The sequence below is a fragment of the Eptatretus burgeri genome, unplaced genomic scaffold, assembly GCF_056783735.1.
Source record: "Eptatretus burgeri isolate ZD-2024b unplaced genomic scaffold, Ebu_testis_v1 Ebu_testis_scaffold_116, whole genome shotgun sequence".
Taxonomy (NCBI): Eukaryota; Metazoa; Chordata; class Myxini; order Myxiniformes; family Myxinidae; genus Eptatretus; species Eptatretus burgeri.
In genome coordinates this window covers 81,344-90,000 of record NW_028222066.1, presented here as the reverse complement: position 1 = coordinate 90,000, position 8,657 = coordinate 81,344, and the positions used below count along the sequence as shown (strand labels likewise).

The 8,657-nt window shown below is 43.8% G+C and overlaps 1 long non-coding RNA gene across 1 annotated transcript; it reads left to right on the top strand.

The window, feature by feature from the left end:
- The first annotated feature begins 15 nt into the window (after nt 1–15).
- LOC147007549 (uncharacterized) lies at nt 16–6,734 on the top strand. Its single transcript, XR_015054126.1, has 3 exons — nt 16–2,396; nt 2,583–2,682; nt 6,405–6,734. It is a non-coding gene; the product is annotated as an uncharacterized LOC147007549 (long non-coding RNA).
- The last annotated feature ends 1,923 nt before the right edge of the window (nt 6,735–8,657 follow it).

The window sequence follows — 8,657 nt, the reverse complement described above, 5'->3', positions numbered from 1 at the left end:
TCCTGGTGGGGTCCAATCAAATCTGTTTCTGGTGTATGTTCCCCCTCCATCCCCTCCCTTACCCCAAATGGCCGCACAGCTGACACCGCACATGAAAGGCTGAATGCCTAAACTTCGCGTCCAGTTGCAGCGAGCTTCTCCTGACAAGGTGGAGAGTTTATTGTCAAACCTCGACTCAGATTCTGCAACCGGTCCAGACAGCATCAGCCCACGTGTCCTAAAAACCTGCTCCTCTGCTCTTGCTCACCCTCTCTCTGTTCCATTCACCTTCTCATTTGATCAAGGTCATCTGGCATCTTCTTGGAAATCAGCAAACATTACCACCCTGCATAAAAAAGGTGCAAAAACAGATCCCTGCAACTACACACCAATCAGCCTTCACCCAATCATCAGCAAGGTTATGGAATCCATCATCGCTTCAGACATTAAATCCTTCCTCTTCTCCTTCCTCCAGACATATCTCTTTCCTTCGATAGGGCTAAGCACCCTGCCCTGCTCACCAAACTCTCTCCCGATGGTATCCAAGTACATCTCCACTCATGGCTCACAGACTTCCTCTCCTGTCGCAGCCAACGTGTGGTCCTTAATAGCATTCTCTCATCCCCTCTTCCTGTCCACGCTGGAGGTCCTTAAGGCAGCGTTGTGGGTCCTGTTCTTTTTCTGGTTTTCATCAATGATCTCTCTGATTCTCTGTAAAATCCTCTTTATCTCTTTGCTGATGACTCCACCCTCTGCCGTACCATCTGCCATCACTCAGACCGGCAAGCAGCAGCTTCTTCGCTCTCTGCAGATCTGGATAAAATCACTAACTGGTCCAACACGTGGAACATGTCTTTCAACCATGACAAATCTCACACCCTCACGATGTCTCTGAAAGGACCGTCTGGAAACCCACACCATCTCCGATCTCAACAATCCTCGAGAAGAAGTCCTTTCCTTCAAGCTTCTGGATTTCACGATCTGCCATGATCTTTCTTGGGAAAGCCACATTTCCAACCTGGCCTCCAAAGCCAGGCACCGACTGGGAATCCTCCGTCGTGCAAAGTCCTTCCTCGGCCCACCTGAGCTCCTGACGACAAACAGAGTTTTCATCCGCAGCCTGATGGAGTACTGCTCTCCTCTCTTGCTGGTGTTCGCGTCTCTCACCTTTCTCGGCTTCACTTTGTGGACACCATGACATTTCGGATCATCGGTATCTACAGTGAAGAGGCTGAGTGTTTGGGTTTCTCACTCTTTCACCGCAAGCAGGTTGGTGGTCTTTCTGTCTTCTGCCGTCTCCTCTACGGTCTCCCCCCCCCGGCTCTCTCTGCGATACGTCCCTCCCATATTTCTGCAGGGCACTCAATGTCCGCCAGCAACTCCCTTCTGGTAAAACTACCAAAATCAAGAATTTCTGCTCACCTTCACTCTTTCATTCCTCTTTTTTTTCTCCACCTTTGGAACAAACTCCCACACTCTCTTCATTTCGACTCTTCCACTCCCAGATCTTCAAAACAGCTGTTCACCACCACCTCATCTTCCCCCATCCAAAACTATGATATTTTTCGTCCCCACCAATCCACCCCAAACACACCTCCTTCAAATTCCCTGCTTTCCTTCCTGAAAGTCCCTGTGGTGTCCACCTTGTACACCCCGTGTACACCACCCCATCCCTCTCCATTCCACAGACCTCCTCATGTCTCTGTTCCACACTGTTTTTTACCTTCCCTCTCTCTCCTCTCTTGTCTACTTCTACTCTTGTTGTACGTTTCTGTGTGTTCGCTCTAATACGAGCCCGATAGTGTATACCAAAAACTAAAATTTACTCATGATCCCCTATTTTACAACTCTCTCTCTCTCTTTTCCCACATTCCCAGAAGTTGCGACTTGATTGAACTCGTCATCGCAGCCGGTATGACGAAAGTGCGACACCTCCGGCACGCTTCAGGGTTGGGATTGTGGACAGATGTCAAAAAGTTGTGGACACATTCGGACGAAACTTGGACACATTGGGCGACAAGGAGGAATTGATTCAATTTTGGTGAAGATCCGAATCCCAATCCGGAAACAAGAATTATTTAATTTTTAAAGTGATTCTTCACCATTGAGAGATCGGGCCAAAAACGACCCATAGGTCGATATTTCAAACATGTATTGGGCCCGGTGTGTTCTCGTAGGTCAGGCGTTACCTGGCGGAGGTGTGCGCTCTTCCGAGTGCCCTTCTGCTACTAACAATGGGGCATTTTAAAATTGAAAATGTGGATTCAATTTTTTAATTATCTTTTATGAAGCGTTGAACAAATAATTTATTCATTCTTTCTTTACATCTCATGTAGATCCAACTTCAAGAGTTCATGAAGTCTTTCTTTGTGAAAATTATTTCAACCTCACAATCTCTACTTTTGCTGCGAAGGTCGGTGAGTGACCAGGAATGTATTGATCAATGATGCTCCAATTTGATGACGCGTGATTGTTTTCTTATGCTGCACCGGTTTGGTTGGACTATAACTTGGCGAGTATCATTTGTTTCCTGGCATCATTATTGATGCAAATGAGTAATCACTGGAAATGTACTTCCCATTGGGAAATCTTCCTTGTCTCAGTTTTGAACATCTGAACATTCCTTGCATTTTGCCAGAAGTAATCCGTGTCGCTGAACGGATCTTGCAACATTATTTTAATGAAGTTGAGAACATAAAAAAGGTATGGACACTGAATTACTCTCTTTTTTCTTTCACTTGTGCACAAACTGTTTTCGTCTTGTCATAAATAAATGTTGCACGTTATTCATTGTCATGAGAAGCTTGAGGGGGAAGAGTGTGAAGGTTTCTTTGAGAGGGAGGGGAGACGATTTGGTAGAGGTATGGTGAAGAAGGGAGCGGGTAGGGGGAGGTACAAGATTTGAGGGGTTGGGAAGAGGGGGACGTGTGCTGAGAGGAAGGAAGGAGCATGTTTGTGGTGATGAGTGTACCGATTGAGAGTGAGATATCTGTTAGGTTAGAATGGAGAACACAGATGTTAGAACACCACACAGTTTGGGACAACAGAGGGGGAGCTGATACTGAAGTAGAAGACATTGAAGTGTGAAGAGCAGAGGTAGGATGAGGGGCAAGAAGTGGGAGAATCAGTGGAGCCGGCAAGGCTGGTAGTGCAGCGGCCAGCCCATGAACCAGAGTTGGTGTCAAAGCCACCCAATGCTCGCCTGTTTATACATTTATCGTTTTTAAAAGACGTCTAATAATTAATATTTTTTATAATTCTCTAACAATTTTTTTTTGGGGGGGGGGGGGGGGAGTCACAAAACATGTAGAAAACCCCCCCCAAATTTTTTTCTCGAAAAATTTGGGGGGGGTTGGAAATCACTTAAAACATGTAGAAATGCAAAAAAAAAATTTTTCTCAAACAATTTTGAGGGGGGGTTGTAAATCACTTAAAGCATGTAGAAATGCAAAAAAAAAAAAATTTTTTCTCTAACAATTTTTTTTTGGGGGGGGGCCACGTCCAAAATCGAATGGCATGATCGTTGGACCATACCTAACCCCACCACGAAGTTTCGACGAAATCCTAATCACTTAAAGCATGTAGAAATGCAAAAAAAAATCTAAATTTTGTTGAAAAAAAAGTTGCAAAAACATTTTTTTTCTCCAACAATTTTTTTTTGGGGGGGGGGATCACTTAAAACATGTAGAAATGCAAAAAAAAAAATTTTCTCACAATTTTTTTTTTGGGGGGGTTGGAAATCACTTAAAACATGTAGAAATGCAAAAAAAATTTCTTTTTTTCTCCAACAATTTTTTTTTGGGGGGGGGGGGTTGGAAATCACTTAAAACATGTGGAAATGCAAAAACAAAAATTTCTCTAACAATTTTTTTTTGGGGGGGGGGGACCAAGTCCAAAATCTAATGGCATGATCCTTGGACCAAACCTAACCCCCCCACCAAGTTTCGTTGAAATCCGTCGAGGAGTTTTTCCGCAATACAAAAAATTTAACATTTTCACGCTCTCGCTCACGCCGGGGGTATCGCTATAGCTCTCGGTTCTTCGAACAGGCGAGCTAAAAAAGCCCTAAAAAATGAGTAACCCCTCCCAGTGGTAGAACAAAGCAAGACCTGTTTTAAATGAATAATATGAATGTCCAGTTATGGAAAAGGATGGTTGTCCACTTCTAAAAGGTGGAAAACTGTCTGAATTAACCCCTCACTTATGACTGTGCCTTTCTCCAGCTGTGTAAGGAACTGGAACATTCGGTATTTTCCCACGAAAAGTCAGTAATATTGTTGTCTGAGTTACAAAACAGGTTTGTCGAGATCCTACAAGCAAGTGGGCAGAACCAAGGGCAAGAATTCTCATCATGGAAGCTGAAGCTGAAAAACCGAGACGCCATGATGGTGATAGGATCGTGTTTATTTCTCAAACAGGGAACTCTGACTTTGTGTGTTCAAATATGGTGACTGTTGGGGATGCACTCAGAAGGGTGCATGAATTACGTGTCGAAGTGAGTGAGCAAGGAGAATTTGGACCGGTAAACGATGCACAAGAGGTTGGCAATCAGTCATTTAATTCCACGCAGAGCTGCAGGTATAATACGCCAAGCTGCCAATGGCATCACATTTCAGTCGCGTAAGTATGAACCGAGTAACCGGTTACAGATTGAGAAATGCAGATCATATTTTGTTTCCCGACCTGTTGAGAGATTTTATTTCCTGATGCATCTGGTGTCTCCGAAGGTAACACAGGAAATGATTTACTTGGAGTGCGAGCCATATATCATAATATTATTTCCCTCTCGTGCTCAACACACACTCCACTTACATTTGGTCTTGGGGTCCAAATGCATCATGACTTCGGTGGGAAATTATTCTCAAGAGGGTGGTCAGAATTCTGAAAAACCACGTTTTTGGAGCCAATACAGTCACATTAGTATTTGACAGATATGACAACACATCATCCATAAAAGCCAGTGAAAGAGAACGTCGAGGCAGCTCAGTGACCAGTGTCGTGCAGACACACCTCATCCTTGGCAACAGGACAGTACCCCCATTTCAGACAGTTTCTGAAGGGACCAGGAAACAAGCCAGATGTTGTTGCATTTGTCAGTCAGTATGTGACTGAAAATGGGCAGGACAGAATTCCATATGGCAAGTCCATTGTTGTGGCAGGGGGGTTTCGGAACGGTCAAGAAGTGGTGAAAGTTTCCAATACTGGCCATGAGTCTTTGCTAGATCTTTACAGTACACAAGAAGAGGCTGATACAAGGATGGTTCTCCACGCAATAAGCTTCTCTTCCCAAGTATCCAGGACCTTCATTCGTGGCGATGACACTGATGTACTCGTGACACTCCTGTATAATATGAACCAAGGACTTTTGAGTGAGCAGGTGTTCATGCACGCTGGCCATGGTGGAAGATACACCACAACAGAGCGGTTTATCACTGTACATTCCATTGCTGAAAACCTTGGCAGTGATATTTTCCAATGCCTTCCTGCAGTTCATGCACTGACAGGATGTGGCTCGACCGGCGCACTTTTCCGGATAGGGAAGAAAACTGCATTCTCTACACTGTCAAGTCAATGCGAGTCTGGACATTTGGTTGCTGGACTTCGTGATGTCTCTGGCTCTGATCAGAAGTGGTTGGAAAGTGCTTGCACCTCTGCACTTCGGCTGTATGGTAGTAAGGGAAGGTGCTTTCAAACACGGAATGACTTAAAGTACCGACTTGCCCACTACAAGTGATAAACCGGCTGCACAACTGCCTCCCACGGAAGATGCATTCCGACAGCATGCTCTCAGACCCAGATTCCAAACCTGTATCTGGTGCAGCAGTCACGTCCCAAAGCCAAATTTGGATGAACCATGCAACAGTGGATGAAACAGTCAGGGTAAAATGGTATGAAACAGTCAACAGTCAGGGTGAAAATGGACTGCAGATGATCATGTTGACACAGGATTCTGCCCCCGCCGAAGTCCGAGATGTAACACACCTCTTTTTGTAAAGATGGTAATTGCAAGGATGCTGCAAAGTGCCCACGTCTGCTTGCAGGACTGAAATGCATTGAAATATGTGACTTGTGTCGACTGCCCAAATTCTGTTGCTCTTCCAGTTGGTTTCGAACCTGAAGAGTCCAATGCGTTAGATGCTGAATAAATATGCTGCACATGTAGGTAATTCTATCACCGTAGATCTACTGAACATGTCTCTCAATGGACACACTGAATTTGTTGACACGAGGAACTGTTAATATGAAGTTCCATTGCAGTTCCTGGGACATGGCGATAAATTTAAAAAGCAACATATTTTGCAGTTAGTTTGGATTGTAAAGGGTGAATGAGCATGAGATCCAGTGTTTTTTTTAAACATGTACCTTAACAGTAGTGGCTTCACTTTATCTATATTATCTCAAACAAATCTCATCTGTGCTTCCAGGATAACATCATTTGCCTCGCCAGATTTTATCAGGAAATCGATCCCTGAAATAATGGGCTAATTCATCCCTTTAAATACCACATGCTACCCCTGAATTACCCTCAGTTGTGCCATAAGATGTCCGTCCTCTGTCTCAGTTACAAGAGATCTGCATTTATCACACATATGGAAAATTTCCAAAGAATGATTTGAAAAGTATGTCAGAAAATTCAAAAACTTACTAAAGTGTTAAAGAACATGCCAAAAAGCATTTTAAGGTATGTAATCAGAATAATTCTGTTTCCTGTCATGTCCCACAAAGAAAATCATAAAAGTTTTTTTGGTTCTTTTTTGCTGTACTGAGGTGAAAATGCTTTTATAATTCCACCCGTAATCTGACAGGCTCTGGGGTAGAAGGGGTTAATTGAAATGGTTACTCACCTTCTGGAAATGGACAACCATCCTTGAGCTCTGTTGCTCAAGCAGATGGTGGTGAGCCTGATCAAGAAATATCCGAGCAAAGACCTTGCCCGCCACTGAGAGCATCATCACCCCTCGGTAGTTCGTGCAGTCCTAGCGATCACCCTTCCCTTTTCAGAGAGAGACAACAAGGCCCCTCTTCCATTCAGTTGGGATGATGTCTGTGTGCCAGGCAGAGCACAGAGCTGCATGCAATGACACGAGTACAGCATTTCCACCAGCCTTAAGAAGTTCAGCATGGATGCCACAGATCCCAGGAGCTTCACCCCCTCTCAAAGCAATGCCAACCCTCCCGATTTCATCGGGAGGCTTCTGAAAATTCACCCAAACTCCCGCCCTTACGATCACTATCCTTATCCTCCCGAAATTTTGATATTTTTGCACTGTTCACTAATCAGAATGTACTAGTATGAGAATTGAATGAAAAGCATCGTCTGCTACGTATAGCATGTGGTAACTCCATAACGTTCGCTGCTACCAAATTGTACGTAAAAAATTGCAAATTCAAATGAGGAGCAGCGAAACATTGGGTCTGGATCTCGCTTATGCGATCATGCACTGAGATTTAGTGCATGCGGTATGTGTGCAATACAGTGCATGCGGTATGTATGCACAGTGTATATGCATGCGATACGCTCACTGCATGCAGCTGGGCCCCGTACCAGCCCGGCGGTCGCGACCACCGTGCGGTGTTTAATTTAACAGCAGCTAGAGTTCTACGAGTCGCGCTGCAGCTGTGGAACATCGACTTCGAAGTTACCGATGCTTCAAGCCCTCGATGTTGATTACGAAATGGCAGAAAAGAAGCTTACGAAGACCAAGAAATGGTCTCAGAAGTACAAGACCGAATACAGTCTCCAATACCCGTGTATTCGAAAGTCTGAAAGAGGAATTCATCATGCGTATTGTACAGTATGCAGCGTTGATATTTCAGTTGGGCACGGAGGTCGCGATGATATTCGGAAGCACGTTGGAAGCAAACGGCACACAGACATTGCAAAGGAGAGATCTTCGAGCACGAGTACCGGTACACTTCTGAATGATTTCACCAAACAAGGGACAAGCGAGGAAGAGGATGTTACCCGAGCGGAACTTCTCTTTAGTGGATTTATTGTGGAACATAACTTGCCCATATCAGTCTCAGATCATGCTGGACCTCTATTTCAAAAGATGTTTCCAGATTCAAAAGTTGCTTCAAAGTATGGATGTGCAAGAACAAAAACTTGCAAGATGTGCAAGATGTGCAAGAACAAAAAAAAAAAAAAAAACAAGAACAAAAAGCAAGAAAAAAAAAGAACAACAAAAAAAAGAACAAGAACAAAGAAGAAAAAAGAACACTGGTGAACAAGTTTTTACTTTCTGAATGTTGTCTAGATTTCTACAAGTGAATTAGGGTATTCTGGCACTGCTGAATCAGGAAATGGCATCCGTTTCTCTCCATCAGGTCAGGTTTTTGTGCTAAGTTGATTTGAAAAAATCAGATCTTGTGACAAAATCAATTACATTTTTGTGGCATTATCAGCTGATTTTTGTCAACACATATCATCCTAAACATGTTTTTAAGAAAAAAATGTTTTGCCAACAACATTTATTGATTACATGATAGAAACATCGATTACTGTCATCTGAATGGTGGGCATTGATAAAGGTAAGTACAAGTAAATTGCATGTTGCGTCACCACTGTTCAAACTTCAGGGCTTGAACTTCCGTTTCTTCGAACTCCTGGAATGTTCAGCGGCAGGGAGGTCTCTCTTCAGATTCCAACAGTAGTCAGCCATCATGACTGCGTCCCA